This window comes from Chenopodium quinoa, unplaced genomic scaffold (genome assembly GCF_001683475.1).
Source record: "Chenopodium quinoa cultivar QQ74 unplaced genomic scaffold, ASM168347v1, whole genome shotgun sequence".
Taxonomy (NCBI): Eukaryota; Viridiplantae; Streptophyta; class Magnoliopsida; order Caryophyllales; family Amaranthaceae; genus Chenopodium; species Chenopodium quinoa.
This window is the reverse complement of record NW_018744128.1, coordinates 1447432-1456301: the sequence shown is the minus strand read 5'-3', so window position 1 is coordinate 1456301 and position 8870 is coordinate 1447432. Positions and strand designations below refer to the sequence as shown.

The 8870-nt window shown below is 32.3% G+C and overlaps 1 long non-coding RNA gene across 3 annotated transcripts; it reads right to left on the bottom strand.

Moving 5' to 3' along the window:
- Window positions 1–3527: 3527 nt before the first annotated feature.
- On the bottom strand, window positions 3528–7874 carry LOC110692756. Of its 3 annotated transcripts, XR_002505527.1 has the most exons (4): window positions 7172–7874; window positions 6318–6399; window positions 5282–5431; window positions 3528–3835 (listed from the first exon to the last, which is right to left on the bottom strand). It is a non-coding gene; the product is annotated as an uncharacterized LOC110692756 (long non-coding RNA). The 3 variants fall into 3 exon arrangements; XR_002505526.1 differs by lacking the exon at window positions 3528–3835 and having other exon boundaries at window positions 5130–5431; XR_002505528.1 differs by lacking the exons at window positions 3528–3835; window positions 7172–7874 and adding an exon at window positions 6490–7155 and having other exon boundaries at window positions 5130–5431.
- Between the last annotated feature and the right edge of the window lie 996 nt (window positions 7875–8870).

The window sequence follows — 8870 nt, the reverse complement described above, 5'->3', positions numbered from 1 at the left end:
CATTTAATTAAAAATCCTATATGAACTACCTACCTCTTAATTAGCTTATTGGTCATTTCACATAATCAACCAGCTTACAATCAACTATTTACCAAACACTTTTCTACAATAAGCTAATAAAATAAGTTAGTCAAATTAGTTAATGCAATCAACTAGTTAAAATTAGCTAACACACTCAATTTAAGCTATCAGCTTTTCCCCAAACACAGCCTATGTTTAATTGTATGTATAAAACACTAATGGAAGTCAAATCAGTATATGTAAATAGTGTAAAGTTAAAATAGCTAGGACACTTATTTTAGAATGGAGGGATCGCTACTAACCTCTTTTTTTATATTATTTTGGGTTTTTCTACATGGTACCCTTGAATTTTTGAGTTTTCTACCTTGTACCTTTCTAAATTCAGATTTCTACAAGGTGACCTTGAATTATTAGTTTATTTTACATTATACCCTTGAGTTTTTAAATTGTTCTATATGGTACCCTTGAGTAGTAATATAAATGGCTCTAAATTAATTTGACTCAAACCCACACCACCTAAACGACTTATTTAGCACCATCAAATACACAACTAACATGTTTATTGCAAAAAAAAAAAAAAAAAAAAAAAAAAAAGACTAACAACTTGAGTCCCTTTTTTTTTTTGACAGCAGATTGAGTCCCTCTAAAACAAGCTCTTTTAGTTAAAGTATGAGCAAAAAAAAGTTCTTACCTTCCATCTCAAATGATCATACAAAAGTTCCACTAAATAGCGAATAATGAAGATTGGTGATTCCTCCATCTAATATAAATATAGAAGTGGTAAATAGATCATTTAGATGGTTTCGGTTTGAGTAAAATTAAGTTAGAGTCATTTAATTTACAACTCAAGGGCACCATGTAGAAAAACCCAAAAACTCAAGAGCACCTTGTAGAACTTAGGATTTAGAAGGGTACAATGTAGAAAACCCAATAACTCAGGGGTACCATGTAGAAAAACCCTATTATTTTCTTACTTGCAAGATTTTTACAATGTATATTACTCATATAGTCATATTCTCCATTTTTTTATTCTTAATTCATTGCATTTCGTCATTTATACTTAAAAGGGAGATATAGTCATATCAAATATTATACTCTTTCTCTCTCTGATTATGATTTATGCATCGTCAAACTTGAAATACAAAAGTATTGCAATAAAAAAAAATAGAGGAAGTTAATAATGGTTTTCTTAATTCTTAGGTCAAGACAATAATGAATAATCAATTAATTAGTTAGATAAAACAAAAAACAAAAAAATAATTAAACAAATAATTAGTAAAAAGTTAATTGATGAAAATAGGTATGTACAAAACCTCTTAAAAGTTAAATAGTTGCAAAAAAAAAAAAAAAAAAAAAAAAAAAAAACTCAAAAACTAATAAAAATGGGTAAATATATATAAGATGTCTTATATAAAAGTAGTCTTACACTTAAGACCATCTTATACATATACAAGATTTACTCATCAGTATTTAATTTTTTGTATAAGGGTCTGTTCACATTTAATTAATTTCAGTTCAGTTCAGTTTAGTTCAATTCAACTCCAATCAGTTCAGTTTAGCTTCTAATTTTCCTCTCTCATAAAATATTCATTTCAGCTAAGCTTAGTTCAGTTCAGTTAAGCTAATTAGCTCCAATCAGTTCGGTTCAGTTCAGCTCAGTTCAGTACATGTGAATAGGCCCTAAGTATACTTTTCATGTGATGTAATATAGCACTGACTATTGAGTCACTTTTTCCCTGATTATTTCCTACATAAATGATAAAACCTTGATAATTCATGTAAGCATGCAGAAGTACAAAGAGTAAAGTGTTATAGTTGATTTTTTTTCCTAAGCACCTTTGTTTTGATGAGTATAAATGGATTGACTAGTTGAATGCTTGATTTAGGATTTATAATGTACGTAGTATTATTATGTACTAAGTATTAATTAGTTAAATTGAGTATTACATTTGAATTACTGATGACGAAAATAAATGAAGTTTTCAATAAATCTATCTGAAGTAATTGATTTTAATATCTATCATCGGCAAGAAATATATGAAAACTAATTAGACTTCATATGTACATATTACATAATATATACTTGATAGTACAACTCCGTACTTACATACTCTCGGAGTCTTGGTAAAATAGCAATAAGGCAACAATATAGGGCGATTAATTAGAAGTAAAAGAATGTCCATTAAATGCTTAGTTACTGCATCACTTAATAAAGATGTTTTTAGTTATTGGTCATGATGATTTATGCTCTTATTAATTATATGTACGTGAGTTTGAGCATGTATATTTTTATCTTCTTTAATTTTTATTTATTATTATTTTTTTAAAAGGTAAGAAAAAATGAACATTAGGAAGCCCTCCTCATGAGGAGAATTCCTAATGTAAAATGTTGAACCGTAAATTGGATTGGGTTTGTTTTTATTTTGTTTAACGGCGCCTTTTTGGTGCAGCAGGCCACACCGTGTGGCCTGCTTCAAAGTCAGCAAAATAACGGAGAACGACGCGCGTATAACGGGATTAGGAAACAAGCGCTGAACAAAATGGCTCTACAAAACACGCGCAAATTTCTAAACCTTAAAACCCATAACAACTCATTTACGAGGAACGAATGCGAAAAGTGAGTGAAACCTCACACAATTTTTCTTCCAGAAATTAAAGAATAACAATGGCAGAAGAATTCGAAAAATTACCTGATTCACAAGAATCATTAGAGATCGAACAAATTGAAGATTCTTTGATGAATCTTGGAATCCAAACTAGTAATCAGGTATTGGATCTGGAAGATGAAAACAGATACAATGAAATTGAAGAAATTAACAAGTAACCCCTGTAAAATTAACATGTAACCCCTGTAAAACTAATAACTAACCCCTGTAAAATTAACAAGTAACCCCTGTTAAACTAACAAGTAACCCTAACAAAAATTAACAAGTAACCCCTGTTAAACTAACAAGTAACCCCTAAAGTAAACAAGTAAGCATAACAAAAATTAACAAGTAATCCCTAAAATAAACAAGTAACCCTAACAAAAATTAACAAGTAACCCCTATAAAATAAACAGGTAACCCTTGTTAAACTAACAAGTAACCCCTAAAATAAACAAGTAACCCTAACAAAAATTAACAAGTAACCCCTAAAATAAACAAGTAACCCTAACAAAAATTAACAAGTAACCCCTATAAAATTAACAAGTAACCCCTGTTAAACTAACAAGTAACCCCTAAAATAAACAAGTAACCCTAACAATAATTAACAAAAAATAAACAAGTAACCCTAACAAAAATTAACAAGTAACCCCTATAAACACTAGGCGAAAAAACCATTTGGGCACCGGTTCAAAACCCCCTTATGCCACCGGTTTTGAACCGGTGGTCATTTGGGGGGTGGCAATATAACTTTCTCGCTTTTTAAGGGTTATTAGCACTGGTTCCTGTTCAAAACCGGTGCCAATAATGGCCAAAAAAATAATTTTTTTTTTCTTTTTTTTTGCATTTTTTTCACTTAAATTGATAAATAAACACTAACATATGTATAAACTTACATATTTTCACAAAAAATGATGTGATATTACAATTTTTGTCCAAAAAATTAAAGTAACACTATAGTCTGCGTGATATGAACAAATGCAAATTTATCAGACCAACATACTACCAGAAAACTATCCTTAATTAACTACTTTAATACTTACAATAACCCAGTTTATATTACAAAAAACCTTCAAATGTAGACAATTGTTTCCAATGGCAAATAGAGATTCATCGGTGATAAAGGTTCCGCCAATGTTGAGGTGCTGCAAAGAAGTAGCTCTTGAGACCTGTAACCAAATGCATTCATTAGGTTTGGCTTTATACAAACTAAGTACACTGTTAGAACATTGTTCAAGCAAACTAAGTACACTGTTGCAGATCAGAGCCTTCTTTCAGTATTCATTGAGTTTAGCTTTATATAAACTAAACTTTATATTAAGCTCAGTCAAGAAGGATCATGCAATTTTAACAATAAAACAATCAGATTTATTTTGTTACTCCATCCAATCATATGAGTTTAGAGTAAACCCAACAACACAAAAACATACAAGTATATTGAGAAAATAAAAGTTGGTTTGAAGCATTTATGATGGAAATCAAGAAAATGAATGAATGTTTGGATAGAATTGATGTTCGTTTTCAAATTCGTGACGTGAGATGTGGTGTACAAGATATGTCGTATGAGAAAGAGAAACTAGAGCAACCAATTGTTGAGGCTATATACGAGGAAAAGATTGTATCTTTACCGAGTGATAATCTTACAAATCCAATTTTAGAGCAATCTCATGAACAACTAGTAGAAGAAAAAGAAATTATGGAGCACAAAAGTGTATTTTTGTCTAGTTTTGTTGACGAGGAGGTTACATTTGAACTATCTAAATTGGTAGCAAAAAGTCAAATTTCTACAACTTCCTTTTATGGTGATAATTGGGATACAAATATTTTCACGTATTATTTCCATTATATTGATTGCATTGACAAAGGTGTGTCATCAATTAAAATTTTGGAGCATTCAATTGAAGTTTGTGGTGCATTCATTGGTGTAAAATATAAGCATGACGTGGTTGGATGGAGACATATTCTTTTAGCTCATGTTCGATTAATTTGGATGATATCTTGGTTCCATGATTTGCTAAAACTTGGGACAAGTTTTTTTCAAGAGGGGGAGTATGATGCGGTTCCAAGGCATCAATATTGTTATTATAATTATTTTTATTGTTATTTTTAGTTTATTATTAGATGACCGAATTTATTAGGATATTTTTGTTAGTTTAATTCGGTTAGTATAAGATAAGCTTAACTTTAAAGATCATATTTGCAAAATATTATCTTTACAAGTTAGAGTTAGTTTCCTAGTTAGATTAGAATTTGTTTTACCGATTTTTAGGCTAATTATTTAGCTTATAAATACGTGATGGTGTTTAACGAAAAGTATGATTGATTGATTTGAAATTTATAAAGTTTTACGTAAGCTTGTGCTTGTGTATTCTTGGCCTAGTTTAGGTTTTAAGCTCGTGTTGCTTAGCGTTTCTTGACCGAGACTCAAGATTCCAAACCTTTCAACTGCGATTGAAGGTTATATCCATCAAAATTCATATCATATATTTAAAGAAGAAAAAAAAAATCAAACTCTGTTTGAAAGATTCAATTATTGTCCAAAACAAAGGATTAGATAAATAAAATAATACGAATTTTAAGCATGAAATAATAAAGAAATTAAAAACTGGTCATACATGTCAAGTTCCTTGAGAGAGAAGGCAAGATGAACAAGGCAAGAAGTAGAGGCATCATCCATTTTACATCCAGAAAAGCTCAAACTTCGCCTCCTTCCCATTGATTGCTTCACCCCTTCCCTCCATTTCTTACACACACACCAACTTGCCCTTCATTTACATACATAAACATGTTAGAAAATAAAAAATATTCAAAAGTCGTAAGTGGAAATTAATTCCTCTGCCGACAACAACCAGGATTTAATTGTCACGTTACTAGTTACTAGTGCGTATCTTAAATTTAAATTACACAATTGACGTGACAATAAAAATAAAAAATACTTACTGAGCTAAATCAGTGAAAGAAGAGAAAAGGAGGAATATATGAGACAGAAGATCAGTTGGAAGCTTTTCAATTTCTGATTCTTCAATATTCATTATTTCACCTATTTCTGATATTCTCATCAATAATAATTAGCAGGAGAAGATTCTAGAGAGAATAAATGAAAAAAGAGAGATAGAATGAATTGTTGGATTATAATTTAAATTTATAAAAATGAAAATATAGGCACGGCTTGATAAATTGGCTCTCTCCAAAGACATACAAACCAAAATTTTGGAGTGCAAAAAGCAATACTCACACGGAGCATGCATGGGGACAGAATTGAAACAAATAGTACAGGCTCACTGCCATACTTAAAACGTTAAAACCCAAATCTTGGAGTGCAAAAAACAATTCACATGCAAGTGCGTTGTAGCCCCCGTAATCATATGAATTTATATCCAAAATTATTAACAAAATCACATTAGATACTACTATACTCACAAAACCATTACAAGAAGAAACACCAAATCACAGGCTACATATATATAATTAAGAAAACACGTGCTAGAGACGTTAGGAAAATGGGGAAACATATACGGAGTACATATAACTAAGATATGAAATAGCCTATAATTTGAGCAAAAATGATGCATCTATGAAGCTTGAGAAATAAACATATACGGAGTACATAAATTCAAATGCTGAAAGATAGAGCTAAACTTGGATAATTACCAGAAGCAACCATTGCTTTAGGACCCAGCTCTTCAAAAAACTCAGCTTCTGGACCCTTTTCAAGGACAATGTGACAATACCTCTGAAACAAAAAGTAAACAAATGCTCTCCCATTAATACAATTAATCTGATTATCTAAATCCCTAAAAAAACTAAATTATGTGATTCATACCACGATTTAGATATTCAAGGTCGCGGCAGAACAGGGCAAGGAATGGAGATTTTGATTAACAGGAAAAATAGATAAAAAAAAATCAACCAAATGAAGACATTAATTAATATACCCACAGTCAATTTGACACATTCATATAGCTTAATCAATCGATGTTTACGAAGCCAATTTCAACAAGTAAATAACCTAATCGTCCAAACAAATTACAGTCAATTTAAAGTTGACCGCTGGTAGCCCCACAGCCACCACGCCTAACCAACCACATAAACCCACCACATGCACCACCTAAACCCAAACACACAACCTCAACCCACCCCTACCCGAACCCACACACCAGTCCGACCACCATAACCCACCCTAAGTCCCTAACCCAAACCCACACACCAGACCGACCACCCTAACCCACCAGATCCACCACCTTAACCCACCCTAAACCCACCAGGTCCCGCCTTAATCCACCAGATCCACCACCTCAACTTACCCTAACCCTAACCTGAACCCACCTTAACCAACTAAATTCATACAGAACAATGGAACAACTCCTCATTTATCTTAATTATCATTCAGAAAACAGATAATTTCATACTTCATACACAATCATGAATATTTCTTTCCTGAATTCAATCAATTATTTTACCAAATAAATTAAACCCAAAACGCAAAAAAAATCAAGGCATTTAACCTGAATAATTGGACCAAAACGCAAAGCCAAAGAACCTGGAAACCCTAACATCAAATTTCTGATTTTTGAATCGATAATTGATTCAAGTTTGTTGTTGTTGTATTTGGTTCAAATTGAAGACGGCAGCGACGGTGGTGTTGGCCAATTGATGCTTGCATGGTTCGAATTGGCGGCGGCATTGGTGGTTGTGCGAGGGTAAATGAAAGAGAGAAATAGAGAGCTGAGAGGAGAGTGAATGCGAGGTGGGATGGATAGATAGACAGAGAGCTGAGAGGAGAGTGCGCCGGCGAGGTGGATTGGACGGCGGCACGGCCGAAGAGGAAAGAGAGAGAGAAGAGGGAGATCTAGTTGAGGAGAGAGGAGAAAGAAGATAGAGAAAGCTAGGTCGAGGGTCGAGGAAAGAGAAAGATAATGAGGAAAGAGAGAGAAAATAGAGGGGCGTTTTTTGTTTTTATTTTTTTACTATTGCCACCGGTTTTTAACCGGTGGGATTAACATTTTCCCTACCGGTTCGGTTTGAACCGGTGGAAATAGTCTTCCCTCAAAATCCCGTCGAATTTTCTCCTTCTTTTTCCCACCGGTTTTAAAAAACCGGTGGCCATTGATCGGTGCCAATGACTGTTTTTCTACTAGTGAAAGTTAACAAGTAACCCTAACAAAAATTAACAAGTAACCCCTAAAATAAACAAGTAACCCTAACAATAATTAACAAGTAACCCCTAAAATAAACAAGTAACCCTAACAATAATTAACAAGTAACCCCTATAAAATTAACAAGTACCCTAACAAAAATTAACAAGTAACCCTAACAAAAATTAACAAGTAACCCCTATAAAATTTAACAAGTAACCCCTGTATAATTAACAAGTAACCCCTAAAATAAATAAGTAACCCTAACAAAAATTAACAAGTAACCTCGAAAATAAACAAGTAACCCTAACAAAAATTAACAAGTAACCCCTGTTAAACTAACAAGTAACCACTAAAATAAACAAGTAACCCTAACAAAAATTAACAAGTAACTCCTAAAAATATCAAGTAACCCCTATAAAACTAACAAATAACACCTGAAATTTAACAAAAATTAACAAGTAACCCCTCTAACTTAACAACAAATTCTGTAAAACTAACAAGTAACTCCTAATAAACTACGAGTAACAAGTAATAACCCCCTAAAACTTTACAAATAACCCTTGTAAAATCAACAAGTAACCCCTCCCTATAAAACCAACGAGTAACCCCTAAAACAAGTACACTGTAATTTTTAAAAGTAATCCCTACATAATGAAAAAAGTAACTATTGTTGTATCTTCTACATTAGCAAGCTCTTCCAGCATCTTCTTAGCAACCTCCATTTCATCTGCCTTTTTTTTCTTTTCATTCTCTGGTAATTCTTCATAAATTGCTTGATTTCTACTCAAGAAATCTCTCAAATTGCAGAGCATAGATGACAGAAAAATCGAAAAAGTACTAAAATTAGGGTTTGATTTATATCAAAAGTAGGAGAGTTCAGCGTATATGTCGATCCTTTCTTTCCCTTGGGGAAGATTATCTTGATTTTAGTCATTATCAACGAAAAGAACAATTTAGAGGAGAGAGAATTTGAGGAGAGAGAAAATGGAAGAAGAATAGTTTGAGGAGAGAGAAAATGGAAACAGAGAAAATGAGAAAACTTTGGGAAAGAAGAACCTTTTGATGT